General features: G+C 38.5%; 1 long non-coding RNA gene across 10 annotated transcripts in view; it reads left to right on the forward strand.

Moving 5' to 3' along the window:
- Nucleotides 1-2,271: 2,271 nt before the first annotated feature.
- LOC118651371 overlaps nt 2,272-20,910 on the forward strand; it is a 91,791-nt gene continuing 73,152 nt past the window's right edge. For 2 of the 10 annotated variants that reach the window (XR_004966227.1, XR_004966212.1), the window contains exon 1: nt 2,272-2,500. This is a non-coding gene — a long non-coding RNA (uncharacterized LOC118651371). Of the gene's footprint in view, nt 2,501-4,109; nt 4,297-5,177; nt 5,372-5,480; nt 5,561-6,361; nt 6,611-12,220; nt 12,311-19,030; nt 19,082-20,910 lie in introns of those variants that run through there. The other 8 variants (XR_004966214.1, XR_004966213.1, XR_004966219.1 and 5 more) reach the window with 8 other exon arrangements.

Genomic DNA, 20,910 nt, shown 5'->3' on the forward strand with positions numbered 1-20,910 from the left:
TTCTACAGAATATTATGTCATCCTTATGGATTTTTTTAATCTAGACAATAAATAAATCAGGTGATGCTACACAGTCAAGAGTCTGTGTATGGAAAGGAAATGTGGTCAGCATTCCTTGGGAGGGCTCAGAAACTGAGCCAATGGGATCATGGGATTAGGCTGATTGATGCCAGGGGCACACACTCAGGTTATTGAAGGAAGCTAAGGCAGGTGACTGGAAGGAGGCATCTTGTGAATTCAGTCAGATGCCTCCGGTAGTCTTGACACTGTTCTCAGGAGAAACAGTATCTCCCCAAACTCAGTAAGACAGAGCATCATATTTTAAAGCCTGAGGTAAAGGCAAAATGTGGAGATTTCTATGATGATAATAATGTTTACTGTTCATTCATAATACAACTAGATCACCTACAGGCAGCTAGGTGTGTAGATACCTTGAGAGAAATGTGCAAGTTGAGTCAATCAAACTCCTAGGAAACAAGATTCCAGTTTCTGGAGGGGGAAAAGATGTGAAAGTAAAGGCTTTAGTAAAAGCAATTCAGGGTCAGTTATAGAGGAACCCCGTTAATTTATTCATTTACCATGTGTCTATTGAATAGACAGCACATTCTGCATCCTAGATGAGGCATTAGGGGTGAAATACTTCTTAAAACTGCATTTTCTGGAACTAGTGCTTATGTATTAATGGCATTCTTTAAATATAATTTTGTGAGCAAATATTTATTATTGCTATCATTTTCCACAGAACTGTTGAAAGCATTTATCCTGCTAATATTCTTTTCCAAATGAAGTATATACTAGGTTGCATTTACCGCACATGGCCTGTTTAAATCAGCATCCTTTAGAAAACACTGGAATCATCAATAAATACTCTCCTTGCCTTCAAAGACCTCACAACCTATTGATAGCTAATAGTAGGAAAAGTGATCAATGTAGATAAATAGAGCACACTGGAGTGAGGGTAGTGGAAGGAAAAGAAAATAAACTGTGCTGAGGGTTCTCCATTTGCTCCTTCGTTTTATTTTCATCCTCACCCCAGCATATGTTTCCATTGCTTTTAGATAGAGTTTAAGGGAGGAAGAGAGGAGAAGGGAGAAAAAGAGAGAGAAACATCAATGTGAGAGACACATCAATTGGTTGCCTCCCACCCACCCACTAAGAGTCCCAACCAGGGCTGGTAATGAACCTGCAGACCAGGTATGTGCCCTTGACTGGAATAGAACCTGCAGTCTCTTGTTGTGCAGGTGGAGGCTCTAACTGTTTACCCACACCAGCCAGGGCTCCATTTGCTCCTTTAAATTGATATTTATCCTTCTAGTGCCACTCTGTGTACCAGGGAGGTGATGGCTATGGACAGCATTATGTGGACTTTCTTGCCTTCTAATTTCAAGTTGGGATCAGTCAATAAAAATTCCAGGACATTTAGAGGAAAGATTATGATATTATTTCTTCTTTCACCTACCACTCCTCTACCCTCAGCAGGGGGATTTGGGCAGCAGCTGCTTTCTTTTTCTAAAGGCAATGAGTCATGTCAGCAGCCTCTCACATATGCCTATGCTCTCAGTAGGTTAAGGAACACAGATCCCTCTACCTATTTAGGCCTAGGTTGGTAACAACTTCCATTTGCTGTTAATACCTTTGTGCTTCACCATCTGCTGTTTATCCCTCTGTATAAAGTATTATAATTAATTATATTTAATTAATTTTTGAGTTCATCATCTATATTGTGCCATAACTCTCAGTGACAAAGGTACCAATATTTGAGTGTCCATTATGTCCCAAACACTTTAATGCACAGTACTTCATTTGGTTAGCACAAACACTCTTCAGGGTATGAATTATCAGCCTTATTTTATAAAATAAAAAAAAATAAGAGAGAATTAAAACCTCAAAAGGTTAAGTACCATGTTTAAAATCAGACCTCTAAAATTAGTGGTGTTATAGTAATAAGTTTAGTTAATATAAGTTAGCATAAGCAAACTCCATTTTGTATTAGTATAAGTTAGCATAAGCAAATTTCATTTTGTATTAGAGGGAATTTTAACTTTACTTAGAAGAGGAACTAACTTGTGTATGTGTGTGTGTGACCCTGATAAATAACTTGTAACTCCCTGCATATACACCCCTGATAAATAATTTGTAACTCCATGCCTATGCCCCCTGGTAAACAACTTGTAACTCCCTGCATGTTTATCCTGATAAGCCCAGAAGGCACCCCCAGAGCACACCGATATGAGACACTGAAGAAGCCCATCCATCGGGTATAAAAAGAAGGACTCTCACAGCAGCAGTTAGATGCCTGTCTGACCTCCACAGACAAGACGTTCTCCTTCTCCCTGGAAACAGCCGTTTCTGCTCTGCTTCTGAGCCCAGACTGTTAGAGGCCTCTCTTCGTGTCAAGAGACTGAGCATCTTGCAGCTGCGTACCTGATGACCTCCGTGTGTCTCTGTCAGCGAGTGTCCCTGGGTGGCCTGCCAAGGACTGAAATCCATCAGCTCTCTGGTAAATAAACCTGTGTGATTCTTGCATTTTGTTTTCTGTGTCTCCTCTCTTCTGAGTTTTAGTTTAAGCTTGGCCTAATTAATTAATAATAAGTACCCTTTGACGTCTGTATTGGTATATCCAAATGAGGCGCACTGGGTCACCTGTGCATACGTTCCCATAGAAGTGGAACAAGTGGACCTAAGACTTGAGCCTCATTGTCCAAAACCCAAATACAATTTATCTCACTTTATGATTAAGAAAAAGGGACCAACTTTTAGAAATAGGACAAAAGATCAGAGCCATATTGATCTCAGTATTATTGAGCCAACTAAATAATGAAGTGATTTGGTGAAAGAACTGCAGAAGTAGAGAGACTGAATTGAGTATGAAAAGAAGAGGACAACAGAGGCCAGGGACAGGGCAGCCTCTTTCAAAGGTGAATGTGCTTTTTCTCAATTTCCCCCCATAGTGGTTATAAAGACGTAATTACACTGAGGGTGAACAGTGCATATATAAATAAATATGTATATTTCAGAGAGGAAGGGAGAGAGAGCTAGAAACATCAATGATGAGAGAAAACCATTGATTGGTTGCCTCCTGCATGCCCCCTACTGGGGCTTGAGCCTGCAATCTGGGCATGTACCCTGATTGGGAATGGAACTGTGACCTCCTGGTTCATAGGTCAAAGCTAACCACTGAGCCACAGACTAGCTGGGAAAGGGAACAGTGTTTTAAAATCATATACCTTGCCTCAATGAAGGAGGCCTGGATTTTGCTGGAACTGTCTATTTGGGGGAATCTCTTAATTGCTCACTATTCCTTTCCCTTTTAAAAATAAGATTAGGTAAGCAACATGACTACAGTTAATAATATTGTATTATATACTTGAAATTTGCTAAGAGGGTAGATCCCAAGTGTTCTCACTACAAAAAAAAGTAAGAAAGAAAATGGTAACTGTGAGACATTATGAGTATGTTAATTAGCTTAATTGTGGTCTACATATATATCAAAACATTAAGTTGTACACCTTAAATATATACAATTTTTATTTGTCAGTTATACTTAATAAAGCTGGGGAAAAATAAGATTAGAAAAATTAGCAACAATAATACCTTATCCATGTTTCTCTCTGCTCTGGGGCCATAGATCAAGTATGGTATTTTTTTCTAACTTTAGGGAACAATCAGTGGCCTGAATTTATATTAGAACTTCAAGCCCCCATAAGTGTAATAAATCCACATGGGTAATAAAAATATTTCCTTTGTTTCTTAATTATTTCTTAGTATATAAAATCCCTCAGTGCTCTAACGCTCTAAAAAAAAAAAACACACCCCACAAACACCTAGAGAATCTGAGATACCCAAGTAGGACAGGTGCACAGAATTTCTGACACTAGACCCCATTCTGCTCACGATATTTTACTGGTCATTATTCCACCTGTGAAGAATAAGTTTGTCCTCCAAATTATATATCTGAAAAAAATGTAGAAGTTATTAGACAAATGGAATTCAGCAAAAAAGCACAAAAAACATCAACTGACATTTGCAAGAATTCCCAAATTGCAAGAATTTCCAAAGCCAGCAATGTATTTCTTTGCAGCTAAATCCTGCATATGTGTTTCCAAAAGGACTGTCCTGAAAGGGCTGAAGCAAGGCATGCAAAGGAAAGATAGAAGCCCTTATGACAGTGGCTACTGTATAAAAACAAATGTAGTGCAAACTACATACTTCTCTAAATTGGAGAGGATGAAGATGAAGATCTCATCAATCTGAATAATACCTTTCGCTAATTCTCACACAATCTACTTGTTTTGTGTAAGTATGCTATTTTCCCCTTGATTTTTCTGGAAATATTTTTACCAACAAGAATGGATCTCACACTGGTGATAGAGTATTTCTTAACCCAAAAGGCATTTTTTGCCTGCGGGGCCAATATCACATGGATCAAAGATTTTTGATTAAAATACATACAGTGAGGAGTATAGCTGTGATGTTTTTGTGTGATATCTGGATATTGTAATGCAACACAGCAGGTAGAATGTGAACTTTAAGGTAGAGAAACGCAATATTCCTGAAATCTGTGTAGACTTTCTCTAACTCCTGGTATTACCATTAAATTTCTCTGGGAGGCAGCCAGCACTGACATTATACTGCCGATCAGAGATGTTCTTTTGATGGAGACTATTTGGTGATGCCAGGCTGAATAGCTCCACAAATGATGATGGCTATGGTCTTTCTAAACTGGGCTTGTTTGATGAATCAGGAGAAATTGCAAAGCTATCTGTAAGTGAGACACAGAGGAGAATTTTTGTGTGTGTGTTATTTTTCCAGCTTTTGAACTGATGTAAAATTTGAAGGCCTAACTCATTATTTTCCATGGGTGGAACAATGACCAGTAAAATATTATGAAAAGAATATGGTATCTAATGTCAGAAAATCTGGTTGGAAGCAAAGCTCTGTCTAATGCTTTCTGGCAGTGGATTTGTGGCAGGTCACTCTACCTCCTCCAGGAACAGCATTCTTTTTTTGTGTGATGGAAATAACAACTATTTCACAGGTAATTGTAAGAATCCATTAAAATGATTAATGTGAAAGTGATTATAGTCAGATGGTTTACAGAATCTTATCACTTCCCCACTCCCCCAAAACAACTAATAAAAATAAAGTATTTTAAATTTCCCTTTTAAAAAATATAGTAATGGGCTGGTGATTAGAAATGGAAAAGCAGATGTCAAAAATCAGTAAAATGAGAACCTAGAAGGATTAGCAAGAGACTGAATTTTAGTTCCATCCTGAAGACACCAAATTTGAAGGAGACAGCCATTTGGAGGCATATTGAGCTTTCATGGCCTCTCAGGAGACAAAATACAAAGCCCAAGACCAGCTTCAGGTAGGAATTATAATAATAGGAGGTGTGCTTACCTTGCATTAGGCTAGAACCTCCAAGCACTATACTTTGGTATAAGGGAATCTAGAAATAAACTTGTCTTTCTTCCCAGGAAACTATTTAGAAATATTCACTTTTTAAAACCATGATTTCGGGAGTAAGAAAAAACATTTCATCTGGAAACTTACCACTGTAAGTAAATTCTAACATAGATCTATCTACTAAATTTATACTATTTTTCTTTTTTTAAATATGTTTTTTATTGATTTCGGAAAGGAAAGGAGAGGGAGAGAGAGAGATAAACATTGATGAGAGAGAGAGAGAGAATCATTGATTGGCTGCCTCCTGTACACCCCACACTGGGGATCGAGCCCACAACCCTGGCATGTGCCCTGACAGGGAATTGAACCATGGCCTCCTGGTTCATAGGTCTATACTCAACCACTGAGCCACACCAGCAGACTATACTATTTTTCAGGTTAAGATATGGAGATTATAATCTTAAACATCTTTGGAGTAGCACAGCTGATGTATGGCACAAGTAAATGCCAGTCATTTCATTTAATGAGTAGGCTGCAGGGGTGGGGGGTGGGGGAGAGGTGCTCCATGATCAAAATCCAGCAGATACAGAATGCCTCAGAAGTGGACCCACCCAAAGTTCAATTATTTAAATGATCACACAGACCGAGCATATTGAATACATCTAAAGGTAAAGGAGATTAAATGTAAGTAGAGGCTTCTGTTTCTATGATAAACTAACTTGTATTAAACTAATCTTCCTGTCACTAACAACTATTAAAGCTGAATAAAATATAGAAAACAGTCTTTCGGAGACCTAATGGAGCAAAGAGGGTAACCAAGACTTGAGGGAATCAGATCCTGGAGAGACAGGAAGTGCTCTGAGGTGACTGCTATACTTTCCTTCACTTGTTCTTTTTAGCAATCTCTGCCAGCACATAACTAGTTTCACAGTAGCCAGACAGAAAGCAGTGATCTAAAGCTTAGGACAATTATACTGAGTTGAGGCGGCAAAAAATTGATAATTGATGCCCAAGCTCTAGCTTAAGGATCAAGATTCCAGGAAAAAAGAAACCTCAGAGAAAGTAGCCCATTTACACATGCAGTTTCCCCTTTATTAACCAGGACATTAACCAAGGCCCATACTGAATGTGCACAATGCAATACAGTGAACCAAGCAGTTTCTTCTTGTCCTCATCTGATAAAAAATGTCATCATGAACGGGTATAAAATTGTTTTATGTACCTATTGTTTGTTTTTTCAAGTGTTAAAATCCTGGGATACACCACACTTGATCATATATTATTGTTTTTGTATATTACTATATTTACTTTGATTTTGTTTTGTCAGAGACTTTTTTCTGTGTATGTTTGTTAATGATGAGGTCATTTTCATTACCTATAATGTTTTTGTCTAGTTTTGTTGTCACTGCTGGCCTCAAATGTGTCAGAAAGATTCCCTGCTATTTTCGTTTCTGAAAGAACTTGTGTAGTTTTCTTACTATTTGTTTCTTAGATGTTTGGTAGAGTTCACCAAGGAAATGTTCTTTGTGGAAACACTTTTAACCACATATTCATTGTCTTTAATAGATACAGGGCTATCCAGGATATCAGTTTTCCTGAGTGAACTTTGGTCGTTTGTGTTTTTCCAGAAATGTGTCTATTTAATCTATGATGTCAAATTTACGGACATAATATTTACATAATATTTTATTATTGTCTTTTTCCTCTGTAGGATCTTTAATAACATTTAACTTTTTATTTTTATTTTCAAAGTATCAGCATAGCTTAGCTATAGCTAGCTAGTCCTTTGTCCTGCCAATGACAATTTGTTCTAATATTTCCCAATTTTCTGGTATATCATTCCTTTCTACTGGTATACCATTCTAGTTGAGTATTGGTGAAAACTAACTCAATTGAACTATTACCTGTGCCAGAGACCATCTTTGCTCTACCTACAAGTTAGGAGTTCCTCATTGCTCCCCAAATAGTAGGTGATCCAATTCCAAAACCTTACTCTAACTTATGCTTTGGCAGAATGCTCTTTACACCAATTATTACAGGTTGGGTTCTCAGGGAATCATATAGGACATTTATTTCAGAGGCTATTTGGGATAAGCACTGAGAAAGTAAAGGGAAAAACGCAAGTCTGAGTACAGGGGAAATGTGAGCTGTGATAGAGTCTCTCTGGAAGTCTAAGCTGACCCAGTGTATATGAGGAGTGGGGGGCTAAAGATACAATGATATTTCAGAGCTCTTCAAAGACACTGTATAGGTAATCAGATGGGTATCTTTGAGAAAGTGTCATAACCTTGGCTATGGCGACTCTCTTCAACCAAGGCCATCTCCTAAAAGGACTGGCAGGTCAGAGGAGCTTGCTGACAGCAACCCCGCAGCTGAGATTAATATATCCTGCATTTCTAAAGGGGAATCTTAGAGGGATATTAAGTTTGAGAAATAAAAAAAAAAACCCATGTACATCAAGGCAATCATAGTCAAACCGCAAAAAATCAAAGTCAAAGATAATATATTTAAATCATCAAGAGAAAAAGGACATCAAATGATCAACAGTAAGATATACAGCTAGTTTTTAGTGAAGTGAATCAGAAGTTAATGAAACATTACTTTTAAAGCAAAAGAGGAAAATAGCTGATAACCAGGAATGCTGTTCCCATGGAAAATATTCTTTAAATATGAAGGCAACATAGGATATAGGGAGATAATAAAAAAAACAAAAAACATACCTGAGGTTGCTTGTTTGTTTTGGTTTTTTTTGCCAGAAGAATTACACTAATAGCAATACTAAAGGAGGCCAAAACGCAAGGATGGGGATAGATTACCTAGACTTTGAAGAACCATTGGATATAAGGTCTTCAGCTGAGTTGGTACCTGGAGCCCCAATGCATTTGTATGACACTTCTCGCCCCATCGTTAGAGTGGGCTCTTAAGATGGTCAGGTAGCAAATGGAATACTAGCTACGTCTAGCTTATAGTGTGTTCACAGACCCACTGTGTGTTTGCAGACCCACACATTGGTGGTTATTGCTCAGTCTACAAATGTATAACTGAGGTTGGTATGCTTGGAATTTGGGACAATTCCTCCAGGGCCCTTAGCTTATAAATTAAAAACTATCATAGCAGGAAAGGCCAAGTGAAAACCTCAGAAACTGTCTCCCTTCCCAGCTGAAAGAGTAAACAAAAAACATGGCATCCTGGGAGAAAGATGATGTGGTGGCAGTGATGTGTGCCACCATTAAAGTCTTAAATGTTGTAGGGACAGTGGTCCCTATAATATATTCATTTAACCAGCAAGACTGGATAGTCTGTAGAAACTGAGTGATTCTGGAGGATGACTTTAGAATAATGCAAGCAACAAACAAGCAGCTGGATAGCTGCTCTGCTGGGAATAAGAGTGTAAATTAAAGACTCGGGTACATGGAATGCACCCAATGATTCTGCATTCTTTGCTATTAAGATTAGAAAATTGACCAGAAACAGTTTGCATTCAAGTGGAATGCACATTACTATTTATTTGTAGTTCTGACCACATTTGTCATAATCATGTCTAAAGAGATCTTAACTACAATAATATTGTCTAAACTCTGTTTGTTTTTGTTATTATACAGTCTAAGGAGATCTGAACCTCATTATATTTTACCATATGATATCAGCTTGACCCATTACATCAATGACATTAAGCTAATTGGACAGGATAAGCAAGGAAAGTCTTGTATACTAGAGGCCTTGGTAAGACACATGGTTGGAAGATAAACTATGAAGTTGTAGAGACCTATGGCCTGAGTGTCTTTTTGACTTTGCTGGGTTCTGCAGCCAACACATTCTACATCTAGGAGTACTGCTCCAGACCATAACTTGGGTAACTTAGAGGCTGCTAGTGTTCAGTTGGATCCAGAAATTTAAGGACTCTGAAGTAAGTCAAGGTCATGGTGCAATCAGCTCTATCCCTTGAGGTCTTACCCACCCCCACATTCATTACTTTTAAAGCAAAACTGAGATAGAACATTGGCTGGGCTACAACCAATGATTAATTAAATCACATATAGGAGCAGGTGACCTTGACTCCCTTGTCACCCACTACATGTGCCAGTGTCCGTTCCCAGATCTCATCTGTAGCCATCAGGAGGTACAGACTCTTCTATTAGGATAGCATGGTGAAAGTTTTAACCAACTGGTTCACCAATTGGTGCCCAAACTCTACATGCCTCACCAGTGATAAGGTTTTCATTGCCAATCCGGCAGTAGGAAACCTGGGTTCAAAACCCCATCTTATATTTTAGTTTCTTGGGTCATTACTGATATTAATTGTTGCAGATTGTTTACTCTAGAATAAATAACTGATATTTATTAATAATTTAATAACTTAATAAAAAAGGCATTAGGTATCTATAAAGAATCAACACCTATGGAAGAGAGAGAGAAAAAGCCAGATTGGGCAGGTGTGAAAGTCCAGTTAGGTGCAGGCTAGAGATGAAAACTTGACCGTGGCTCTGGATCATATACAGCCTGTTAACGTTGCCCCAGATTGGACTAAAATAACCAGACCTTTATACCCTCACTTATTACATACATTACTGGCTATGTGTGCCCGTGGACAATGAAGTGTTCTACAATTGAGGAAAACCCTAAAGGAATTCAAAGCTGGAGGAACTTCCCTGAAACCTAAGGCAACAAATGCTTACAGGGAGATCTGGAGAGAATATTTTATTGTTGAGCAGAGCATATAATAGAAGGCAAGATTAAATGGGTGATCTGGAGTTCCAGTATCAAAAACAAAGATGGCAGATTGGGTAGTGAATAGACAGAAATGAATTTTTTCTGAATGCCTTATGCAATTTGCCTTAGACCATCTTTTCCCTCTACCTCAAGTATGATTGTGTCATCACAGACTGTGACATGTAGGATGAGAGAGCAACAGAGCTTTTCCTGGTTGGACTTGTTCAATAGCTTAGCTTTTACTTTTGTCCCTCAGATATGTTGGTGCAGTCACCCCACTTAAAATAACAGTTTAAATACAAAAACAGACTTCTACAATGGGATGGAGACTCTTTCATTTCATTATTCACCAAATACTTATTGAATTAGGTGTCCTGAGATAAAAATAACTAGAGAAGACCAATAGCCTCTAGACTTGTCTTTTGTGTGCAGTGCTTAATACTTCATGGAACTAGTCATTTCTCACCAGTTTCTTCCTGTGTATTACTGCTTTTCCCAATGGGAGCATATTTTTAATTACATAATACGAGTCAATAGAAAATAGGATTTACATGACTAATATTTCCATTCAGTCACTTTTGCTATACATCAAGGGAGGTATTGCTGATAAAAGAAATTTTCATGCAATCAACAAATTGAGTATGTGACCTGGTTTATATACTGTGTGACATGAGAAATAAAGGATGAATAAGCTCTAACCTCTATCATTAAAAGAACCTTCATCCTGTTAGGAGAAATGAGAGATGGACATAAACAGAATATAAAACAATAAGTAATACATGCCAGATGACAAGAAAAGTAATGTCAGAATTCAGAAGAAAGTAACTCTACCTCTGCTAGGCATGAGGTCTCTGGAATGGGTAAAAGGTAAACATCCTAAGTAGAAATAACATCATTATAAAATTTGAATACAGTGCCAACCTACAGTTTAACCTAAGGTTGCTTTCCAAGAAATATGCTTTTAATAAGTGAACAAATGAGTGCAAGGTAAGTAGGGGAGATTTTGCAGATAATGTGTTGAAGTCAGTGGAATCTTTTGGATCATTTGACGTGCAGACTGGAAGAGAGATTTCAAAGAGTCTTGATCTGAATGGTTGAGAGAATGGTGATAACAATTATTGGGGTGGAGAGGTCAGCTGAAGAGGAACAGCAGGTGTGAATTTGGTACAAGATGAGTGACATCCTCACTTGAGCCAAGAGAAAGAGCTGCTTTTGATCACAATCTCATGAAATGGCACAGAGTAGGGGTGGGCACTTTCCTCTTCCTCACAGAACACAGCATGGCTCCAGTGCAGGGAATATTGGAAAGAAAGGAGGTAGCATCATTTTGGCTTTTTAGGTGTTTGCTGTTTTAAGATGTTAGGTGGTGAGGGAGGTGCAGCATCCAGTGGTAGTCAATGTTTTCTCAGAGGAATATCAGAAGCATGACCAAGCCACAGAAGATATTTTAGGATTTGGCAAAAGGGGTAAATTCCCAATCGCCAAGGGGACTCCCAGTAGAGCCTGGTGGGTAGCAATAGCCCCAGAAGCTATAGGCAGGAAACTTGCATATAGCTGGGACTCATTCCGGCCATTTCAGAATGCTCTTGAGGTGTGTGGGGAGTACATTGCAGAGGCCAGAGGATTGGAAATAATGCAGGTGGGTACTCGATCTCAAAGAATTAATGAGCATTATTGTTAACATAGGCACACTGTGGGCACTACAAATAAGCCCCACTCCTCTACCATAGTAACTGCTCCCTCCAACCTATTTGCTTCCAAGAACCAACTCTATACACATCCATTATGTTTCATTGATGGGCAGATAGTCCAGAACCAAGTTTTAAAGCATTTATGGTTGGTTTTGAAAACATGTGCACATGTCCTCAGAAAAGCTAGGCATAGGTTTTCATCCAGAATGAATAATTATGCGTAGAACTGATTACTTAAACACACAGTTCATGATTATGAATGAAATTACCTGCATTACACTGAAAATACCTTGCCCTGCAAGGATTAAGGAAAGCACAACTTGATTGCAGATGCTGGAAATTTTAGGTCTTGAGACTTTTCAGTTGCTCTCAAAACATATCACTTACCTCTTATAACATTCCTCTTATAGAAGTAATTTACAAGTTGAAATTGAAAATGAAATATTGGTTATGCTGGATTTCACAGTGGAATAAACTTAAAGGAGCTGGACCACAGGAAAGTAGGTGGACTGTTTTTCAGTTTTTAACTCATCTAGTTCAGACACTTTTACCAAGATATAGATGCCAGGCTAGGTAGAACTCTATCTACTTGTTTAACCTGGTGATGCCAGCAAACTCCCAAGCCCCTTAAAGTTCCTTCTACAAATCTGTGTAGATGCTTAAAATACTGCCCTTATCACTTCACTGGTTTAGTCTTTTTTACTTATTAAAATACACATTCCTGAGGAGGATAATGTATTAAAGTGTAATCCATCAAACAACATGGTGTGAACCAGCTTGTCATCTGTCTTCCGAAGTGACAGCTGGGGAAGAACAGGTTTATTTTCCTACATTGTTTTGGCAATGTCATTTTTCACATATTTTCTCACTAACCAGATTGGACCCTTTGTACAGGCAAGGGCCTTGGTTTTGGCTTTTATCACTTCATTTCATGTGGACTCACTTCCACTTTTTTGGAAACTGATTTACCTTTCTTACATGTTATAGATTTTTGTGAAAAACCAGCTTAATAAGTATGTAGTACTTAAATGTAAGGACTCAATGCTGAAATGGTAATTCCAGATTAAACATAAAGACATCAGACTCAAAGCACTTTAACATGTAGGCAAAATACAGCTCACTTTCCTAGGTTTATTACTTTATTTTGTGTTTATAAACCATAGCACTATTTTTAAATTAAATTTTATATTTACTAAAGTAATACATTTCATACATATACAAAGTACCACAAAATTTAAAATACTGAAGTCCGTCTAAAAGTTTTCTATGAGGGAACTTGCCCTCCAGGCTTCTACCCTCTTTTCCAATGTTAAAGGTAAAGCATCTATATATATAAAAGCCAAGTTGTAGAAATGGAGGAACGACTGAAACAATCGGTCACTAGGACACACACTGCAGTGGCCAACCGGCCTGATTGGGCCCTCAATTGGCCCCAGCAACCTCCCAAGGCCCCTCCCCATGGCCAGCCCTGCTCCTAATTGACCCCCACCTTGATCAGGGGCGGAGCCAGCCGGCCAACCTCCCATAGCCCTCCCCCCAATGGCCCGGCCCCATTGGCCCCCATCGGGGCTGGCCGGCCAGACCCCACCCATGCATGAATTCATGCGCTGGGCATCTAGATAGATATAATGATAGTTGCAGGTTTTTCACAGGTGCCCTTTATCAATTTGAGTAAATGTCCGTCTTTTCCTAGTTTGTTGAGACTTGTTATCATAAATGTATGTTGAATTTTCTAAAATCATGTTCTGCTTCAATTGAGATAATTGTGTATCTTCTGTTTTAGCTTGTTGATATTGTGAATCAAATAAAAGTAAACTAGTCAAATTATTAAATTAATAATATTATATATTGATAAATTGCTTTTACAAATTTATGAATGTTCAACCCACCTCTCATTTCTAAGATGAAACCTATTTGTTCATAATACAGTATCCTACTTTATGTTACTAGATTTCATTCGCTATCATTATAGTTGTCTAGATTTCTTTGAACCTGTTTCTACATCCTCCTATATCTTCTGAAAGGTTGGTACAATTTTCCACATGATGAAAGTGTCTAATAATATGTCAGTTCAAGTCTCCTCAGCAGCCTCATCCAAATTATTGGATAATTGTTCTCCAGGCTTGCGGTTCTATAAACTATCATTCTGAAGATGTCTGTCTTCTTTCATTTATTTTTATACTCTATCCATGCTCCCCTTTTATCAGTTATTTTTATTTTATGTATCTATTTCTGTAGAGACAATCCTTCTGTACTTTTCTATGAAAAGGTAGTTTTTGAGATACTTTTCCTGTTTTGGAATAACTATATTTTACCTTCACCTATGATTACTACTTTAGTTGGCATAAAATTTATATTTAAAACATTACCCACTTAAAATGTTATAGTTTGTTTTTGATTTTGTTGTGATAAAGTCCAAAACAATTGTGATTCTTGACTCTTTGTAAATAATATTGTTATTTCTGCTTTCAAAGAACTTTGTTGATCTTCTCTTTATCCTTGGCATTCTAAAATTCCATAAAGATGCCTCCTACATGAATTTTGAAAGATAATCATATGATTAGTTGGTTGGTCTCTTTAATCTTGAGTTCTGGGAAGTTGCCTATCCTTAAGTTCTGGAAATTTCTCTCCTGTAATTGTTTTGTTTTTGTGTTGACTACTGAATTTTAGATTTGTTGGGGGTTAAGTTTTCAAAGTGGAAATAATAGAAATTTATGCATAATTTTAAAAGTAGAAGTCTACTACTTTCTTCAGTTTATAATTTTAGTTTAACAAACATTAATCGAACATCCATTAAATACCAGGCACTATGCTAGAGAGAAGGTGCCTAAAGAAAAATTATTTTCAGATACTCTCATTTAATTGTTTTTTGTCTATTGAGGAATAGATAAACACATGAAATCTGCTATAAGCAATCTAATGTGGTAAGAAGTGCTGGTAGGTGGGATGAATAGGAAGTTGAGGTACATGGAAGAGGAATGCTCCTCAGGGGAGTTCAGGGAATATTCTTGGGAAGAAATTATCCATAAGCTAAAATTTGAAGAGGCATAAACATAATCAAACAAAGAAGTAGGGGAAAGAAATTCCTGTCAGAGACAGTGATATTCATTCATTCATTTCTTTACTAACTTATTTAATAAGCATTTACAGAATATTATCTGATTTCAAACAGAATTCTAGACATGGGTATCAATAGCACACAGTTTGATCAAAGGCATGAAATAACATAATACATGCATTTTATTTTGTGTGTACTTGTGTGTCACTAGAAGCATTTAGAACAATTACTGCAGTGTAATATCTGCTGAAGATGTGGCAAGAAAGAAGTCTGGGAACATTATTGAAATGATGAATATCTTGAATTTTTCTTGAATGTTTCTGGTGTCATGATAGGATATTTTCCTGGTTTTATTTTGTTTTTACAATACAACTAGTGTCCCAGTGCATGGATTTGTGCACATTAAAAGGAGATTAATTAGAAGAAATATTTTTTATATTTATTTATATATATAAAAAATCCTGGAGAGGGTACCACCTTGGTGTGGAAGTGGGGGGGGAGGAAGATACTTTTATTGACTAGTAGGTGCCTTAAAAGGTCTCTGCAAGGAAAAAAAAAAACTGGAACTCTAGAAGAAATATTTTAATATCATTATGCATGTCTTGCTAATGAAAAAAAAAATAGGATTCTACTGAGTCTCCTATCTACCTATTCCTGGACTTCTATGAGGATCAAATGAGATGAGGCACAAGAAAATCCTTCACAAACATTTGGTTAAAGTGTAAAATTTTTGCACCTGGCTATAAAGCAAGTCGGGTTCCTAGGCTGAAGAAACTCTAAGGATGCTAGCTGCTAGGGAGAGGAAGCCAGGCATTGCTATATGATGTCATTACCCAGTGCCCACAGAAACCATTTCTGGGCTGGGCTGAGCTATGGGCTGCATTTTGCACCATGGGGTCTTGGCAGCATTGGCTGGGATTTGGTGGGGTGTCACTCTGGGGTGGTGGTGGGCCTGTGTCCCACTTGGGGGAAGCCAAGTGTTGGTTTGTCGGCACCAGGTCCATGGTGCCATTTATTTTTAAATAGCCAGTGCATGTCATGGCAGCTCCTGCATTGAGTGTCTGTCCCCTGGTGGTCAGTGCACATCATAGCTACTGGTCAGATGGGTGGACACTTAGCCTATATATATATATATATATATATATATATATATATATATATAGATAGATAGATTAGAGGCCCGGTGCATGAAATTTGTGCACAGGTATGGTACCTAGGCCTGGTTGGCAATCAGGGCCAGTCAGGGCCTTCAGGCTGCTGTCCAGGGCCTTCCTTCTGGCTGCCGACTGGGGCCTTTCTTCATTCTGTGCTGCCTCCTGGTCATCAGCTCATGTCATAGTGAGCGATAGAACTCCTGGTCTCTCTCTCTCTCTCTCTTTTTTTAATATATTTTATTGATTTTTTACAGAGAGGAAGGGAGAACGATAGTTAGAAACATTGATGAGTGAGAAACATCGACCAGCCACCTCCTGCACACCCCCCACTGAGGATCTGAGGATGTGCCTACAGCCAAGTAGAACTCCCGGTCTCTTGATCGAACTCTCGTGGGGGCACTTTGCATATTAGCCATATATATATATATATATATATATATATATATATATATATATGTATATAATTTTATATGTATTACTTATATTTTATTTTTTTATCTTACCAACTACACATCAAATATAGGTCATCAATTATGGATTTAATATTTTCTCCTCACAAATAGGATAATACTATCAAAGTTGTCTCTGCTATAGAACAGACAATTACCTGTTTATATCTGTATCTATTTAAATGCTCTCATCAACCTTTGTTTCCAGTTTCACTGGAAACCAACTCTCACCTTTCCCTTCACTAACATAAGTTAGCATGTTTAAACAGACTGGTGTGTATTGTTCTGTAATTTTATTTAGGCTGAAATAATCATGTGTAAATATTCACCCATCTTTTTTTCTATTTCTGCATTCATCTTTAAATCTATCAATTATCTGTTTTAAACTTGGTCATTTTAAAAAATTAGTTACTATTATGCAATTTCTCAGCTCAGCCTCACAGAAATCCTTTAAAGTTAACTGATATAGTTTTAATTAATTATTCTCAATGACTGAAAGATGCTCTATCATGTGGATGTACCATAATTTATTCAACCATTATCGTATTGATGCTTATTATCTTTGTTTCCAGTATTGTGTCACAATGAACAGTGCTGAAATAAACATCCTTAAACATATATCTGGCACACTGCTGTTTTAATCTTATAAGATACTAGAGGCCCAGTGCATGAAATTCATGCACAGGAGGGGGGGTGTCCCTCAGCCTGGCCTGCACCCTCTCCAATCTGGGACATCCCTCTCACAATCCAGGACTGCTGGCTCCTAACTACTCACCTGCCTGCCTGCCTGATTACCCCTATTTGCTTCTGCCTACCAGCCTGATCGCCCCCTAACTGCTCCCCTACCGGCCTGATCACCCTCTAACTGCTCCCCTGCCAGCCTGATTGACCATAACTGCTCTCCCCTGCTGGCCTGATCACCCACAACTACCCTCCCCTGCCAGCCTGATTGCCCCCAACTGCCCTCCCCTGCCGCAACCCACCTCATCCGCTGGGACCTGCCTCCTCCGTGTGAGGTGATAGAGATGCCAGGACTGGCCTCCTCCATGCTGTACAGAGCTGTGGGCCCCCCAGGCCTCACTGCATGGAGCAGCCACCTGGCCCTGCCTCCACTGTGTGTGAGGTCATCTTGTGGCAGCCATCTTGTGGTGGCCATCTGATACAGCGTTGTGCGAGGGCATTGCACGAGGGCGTGACATCATCTAGGCTTTTATTATATAGGATGTCCCAGATTATAGCTTAAAGATATGTGTATTTTCAAATTTAATAGATTTTATTGCTAAATTACTGCCCCAAATGAATATATCCCATATCAACCAACAAATTAAGAGAAGGTTGTTTTCACCATATCCCCACCAATAATAGATAAATATTCTTTCTCTGTTTAATTTGTGCCACCCTAGCCAGTTTGGCTCAGTGGCTAGAGCATTGGTCTGCTGACCAAAGGGTCAGGGGTTCAATTCTAGTCAAGGTCATCTACCTTGGTTGTAGGCTCCTCCCGTGTGCAGGAGGCAACCAATCAATGTGTTTCTTTAACATTGATGTTTCTCTCTGTCTTCCACTCTTTCTAAAAATCAATTAAAAAAGTCCTTAAATGATGATGACTTAAAAAAAAAATTGTGAAAATTGGATTATATAAGATATTTTATTACTAGAGGCCCAGTGCACAAAAATTTGTGCACTCCGGGGGTCCCTCAGCCCGGTCTATGCCCTCTTGCAGTCTGAGACCCCTCAGAGGATGTCCACCTGCTGGTTTAGGCCCACTCCCTGGGGGATTGGGCCCAAGCTGGCAATCAGCCATCCCTCTGACAGCCCGGCAGCCATTGGGGGATGTCCACTTACCAGCAGGGAGCAGACCTAAGCTGCAGTCGGACATCCTTAGTGCTGCTGAGGAGGCGGCAGAGACTGCTGCCACCACCGATCTGCTGGCAGCCATCAGCCTGGCTTGTGGCTGAGCAGAGCTCCCCCTGTGGGACCCTACTGACCACCAGGGGACAACTCCTGCATTGAGCATCTGCCTCCTGTTGTTCAGTGTGTGTCATAGTGACCAGTCATTTCCAGTTATTCTGCTGTTAGGGTCAATTTGCATATTACCCTTTTATTATATAGGATAGAGGCCTGGTGCACAGGTGGGGGCCGGCTGGTTTGCCCTGAAGGGTGTCCCGGATCAGTGTGGGGGTCCCGCTGGGGTGTCTGGCCAGCCTGGGTGAGGGGCTGATGGGTGTTTGCAGGCTGGTCACACCCCCTTCAGGGTGGGGGTCCCCACTGTGGTGCCTGGCCAGCCTGGGTGAGGGGCTGATGGCTGTTTTCAGGCTGGCCACACACCCTTTAGGGTGGGGGGTCCCCACCGGGGTGCCTAGCCAGTCTGGGTGAGGGGCTGAGGGCCATTTTCAGGCTGGCCAAGTGCCCTGGCAATGGAAGCTCCCAGCCTCTCCTTTTTTTATTTTATTTTATTCTAGGATTTATTTACCTTCTATAATTGAAACTTTGTAGCCTCGAGTGGAGCTCAGAGCCAGCCAGGGTGGGGCTGGAAGCTTGGCTTTCTCCATCACTGGGCAAACCAAGCTGCCTGCTCGCTCCAGCTCCGCGGCCACAGCTGGCTAAAAGCAGGTATCTGGGGTTTATTTATCTTCTATAATTGAAACTTTGTTGCCTTGAGTGGAGCTCAGAGCTGGCTGTGGCAGGCAGGAAGCTTGGCTTCCTCCATCACTGGGGCAATCAAGCCTCCTGCTGGCTCCAGCTCCATTGCTGCCAGCCGCCATCTTGGTTGGGTTAATTTGCATATAGTTACTCTGATTGGCTGGTGGGTGTGGCTTAAGGTGTAGCGAAGGTATAGTCAATTTGCATGTTTGTCTTTTATTAGTGTAGATTACTATGATTTTCATTTTTCTGACTACTGGTAGGTCTGGGGATATATTTAATGGCCATTTGGGCTTGTTCTTCTGTGATTTTGTGTGTTGTTTATTAGCATTTTTATGTAAATTTGTAAGTGGTCTTGTTTTAAATTTTAATATTTTGTCTGCCATCTACAACTCAAATGTTTAAAATTAATCTAATGTCTTTATATAGTAAATATTTTTCGTATAAAACTTTATACTTTTTATAGAAAAATATTTTTATTTTTATTATATAATTTCTGGTTTTCCACTCTTGATTATGGTCTTTTCCACTTCTTTTTAGATATATTTTTTTTATAGTTCTCACTACATAGTCTTTTCCTTGAAAGTTATACATCCATCTGAATTTACTTTTAATTTTACTTAGGGTGTAAGAGGAATCCAATTTTTTTCTTTCTGATGTATAGTGAATGTATGAGCACTGTTCAATAAAATAGAACTCCTGTCATATATTAAATTTTCAAATGACATCTGGTCTGTGCTTGGATTTTTCATTAGATACCACTGATTTTTTATTTCATATAAATATGCCATTTTTACATTATAGAATATTTATAATGTTTCAAATATTTATTAAGGTAAATTTCTTTTCATTATTCTTGCTTTTTTATTGGTTATTTACAAAAATACTTCTTATAAATTTAAGATACTTCTGCCAATTTCAAAATAATAATAATTTTAAATCTCTGTGAACATTTTGAAGGATTTGAAATATATTTATTCATATTGATGAAATTGACATTTACAGCCTAACAATTCTTTCTATCCAATAACATGACGCCATTTCCATTTTTTTTTCTGATTTTAAAGAATTTTCTTCAATCACATTCACTCTTTCCTGTACCTTTCTTGTTAAATTTATTCCTAAGTGTTATATATATTTTTGTTATGGTTGTTAAAGGACTATTTTCACCATTTTAATTTCTTGATGATTATTGCTAACATAGAAAAAAACACAATAGTGTTTTAAACAGTGCTAAGACACAATAAACATGAATGTTAAGTAGAAACCTGGTGATAATGTGAAGAATAAAATTTTGTGGAACAAGACTAAGGAGAAAAAAGCCAGTTAGGAGGCCACTGTTGGAGTTCATGTGTGAAGGAAGAAATGAATCATGGTGTGGCTGTCAAGGTGAAGACAGGATGAATGAAAGGGTTGAGAGGACATTAGTGGAACTTGGGTATTGACTTTATATGGGACACATTGTCCAGGGAGGTGTTCAGATTTAATGTACTTTTAGATTTCTGGTTATTTCGTGAATGAGCAGGAGATAATCCCCCCTCTCATATTCACTACAGCACTATTAACACTAGCCAAGATATGGAAACAAAATAAATGTCCATCGACAGATAAATGAATAAAGAAAAGATATATAATTATAATAGGACACTATTCAGCCATAAAAGAAGGAAATCTGCCATTTGTGAAGACATTAATGAACCTAGAGGGCATCATACTAGGTGAAATCATAGTCACAGGAGGACAAATACTGTAAGACTCCACTTATGTGAGGTAGTGTACTAGAATAGTTGAACTCATAC

Source organism: Myotis myotis, unplaced genomic scaffold (assembly GCF_014108235.1).
Source record: "Myotis myotis isolate mMyoMyo1 unplaced genomic scaffold, mMyoMyo1.p scaffold_m19_p_1, whole genome shotgun sequence".
NCBI lineage: Eukaryota > Metazoa > Chordata > Mammalia > Chiroptera > Vespertilionidae > Myotis > Myotis myotis.